Genomic DNA, 2,299 nt, shown 5'->3' with positions numbered 1-2,299 from the left:
AAATATTCACGAGAGAGTCCTTCTCCACAATGACATGCTTCTGCTCATGACTGTCATCAAACCAGGGCAATTTTGTAAGAGTTTCAATAGGAAATCATTAGGTACCCACCTTACATTCTTGATTTGGTTCCACCTGACTTTTTTTTATTTTCTAATCTTAAAAATAATATTTAGAGGGCACCTATTTTTCTGTAGTTAATAATGTAAAAAAGACTGTATTGACATGGTTAAATTCTCTGGACCTTCAGTTCTTTAGGGATGGGCTAAATGGCTGGTATCATCACTTACAAAAGTGTCCTGAACTTGATGGAGCTTATGTTGAGAAATAACGTTTATACTTTTTATATTTATCTTTTAATTCCATTTTTCCACAAACTTTCTAATGTCTTCTTGTATACAAAAAGAGACAAATTCCTGGACATGAAAAACACTATATTATAAATGAAAACCTCACTGGATGGGAATAGAAACAGGTTTGATGCTGCAGGAAAAATAGGTCATGAACTTGAGACACAGCAGCAGAAAACATTCAAAATGAAGTAAAGAAAAAGAGAGGGAGAAAAAAAAAAAAAGACTTGAAACATAAACAGAGCCCCAGTGACCTGTAGGACATATCAAGCTAACAAATACACAATTGCATTCCCAGATGGAAGGTGAGCGATAGGGAAGAAACAATGGCTGAAATTTTTCACATTTTATGAAAATTGAAAACCCACAGATCAAAGAACCTTGATGAACCCCAAATTGGATGAACAATGACAAAGAAAAAAGCAAGGCGCTGTCAGTAATGCTCATGCACACTGGCGATGTGCATGTGAACTGGCTACTGGTCCATGAGAACCCATATTTAGGACTCTGAGAGTTGAGGTTCTTTTCTATGTGTTTTCCTGGCTGTTCCTTCTCCCTTCCTGCAAGGCCCCCGTGGCTTCTGGTGAGGATCAAGTTTCCAGAGCTGCAGGACTGGTGCCAGTGTCTCCTCTTCTGCTCTGTGGGGGAGGACTTTTCCTCTGTGCACTGCAGGCCCCATGGCAGGGAGCAGGTGGAAGTCCGTGGTGAGATTGTGTAGGGGGTGGCCAGATCCTGAGGCTACCTCTGGCCTGCCTTCAGTCTCTCCTTACGGGTGCAGAAGATCCTAGCCAGTCACAGCACACCCCACCTAAGCCCTCAACATTTATCCTGACTGGAAATGATTCAGATATCTTTTATGGGCAATTGGAGGGGATAGAAATCGGCCCAACAGAAATAACTTTTACAATAGAGAAGATAAATTCTTGGAACTCACAGGCAGATGCCAAGACAGTGAAGAAGTATGTGCCTCTTCATTCAGGGCTCAGTGCCCTGTGTTCTCTTTCCTCCTTCCCCATCAGAACTTCATTTGAAAGCTGGAGCAAATGCTGAAATGGCATCACAAAAAGATTACACAGCAACTGTTTTCAAGTCAGTGGTTGAATAATTTGGTTTTCAGATTTAATTGTGATGTTAAAATGAGGGGCTCCTATCCAAAAGGGATGGTGAAATGATTATCTGAATGTCACCAGGTAATGATCAATGGAACCCAATGCATTTAACTGACTACATGACTAAGATACATGGTAGAGGTTTTGTTGCTCGGGGGTTGGCATTTAAATAGCAAAAGATATAGGGGCAGCAGCTCTGTGATTCAGGAAAAAGAAGGTCAGGGATCTGTATTTTGACATCTGGCCTGTCCAGGTAGCTAAAGACCAAGCCTTTGGCAATGGAAATGGAACAATTATTACTGCTGAGATAGTCACTGGTTGTTTGCTGAATTGTCAGTTGATAGAGGAGTTGTGAATGCTGACAAGGTTGGAACTGAAGCTGCCAAATTGCTGTTGGCAAATCTTAAACATGTTGGGATATTCATGTGGATGAATGTTTAAGACCAACTGATCGTTATCATAGCATTAGCCAATAGAATTTGCAGAATAAAAAGAGGAACAGTCATACTCCATACACAAATAAATGGATGTGTATTTTTTGCTGAACAACTAGCAAAAGCTAAATTTTCTGTGAAGGAATAAAAAGATTCCTCTAACGTCCCTTAAATATTTCTGAGTGCCAAAGAATTGGGATGAGAAATCCAAATGTGTAGGGTGTTTGACTTTTAAATGGTACCTCAATGATCTACCACATTAATTCATTTCATAAATATTACAAAACAATGAATATATGATAACCTATTAAAGGTCCTGAAAAATTTGGAGATGAGATACAGTGTTCTAGGTTTGCTGAGAATGCTTCATCAAATTAACCTGTCTATGATTATCCTCTGAGATAAGAA

General features: G+C 39.5%; 1 pseudogene; it reads left to right on the top strand.

Annotated features, from left to right (window-relative positions):
- Nucleotides 1-646: 646 nt before the first annotated feature.
- On the top strand, nucleotides 647-2,039 carry LOC103600779 (annotated as a pseudogene).
- Nucleotides 2,040-2,299: the final 260 nt, after the last annotated feature.

Source organism: Galeopterus variegatus, unplaced genomic scaffold (genome assembly GCF_000696425.1).
Source record: "Galeopterus variegatus unplaced genomic scaffold, G_variegatus-3.0.2 Scaffold3458, whole genome shotgun sequence".
NCBI classification, from domain to species: domain Eukaryota; kingdom Metazoa; phylum Chordata; class Mammalia; order Dermoptera; family Cynocephalidae; genus Galeopterus; species Galeopterus variegatus.
Note: the sequence above shows the minus strand (reverse complement) of the source record. Positions and strands in the feature narration are given on the sequence as shown.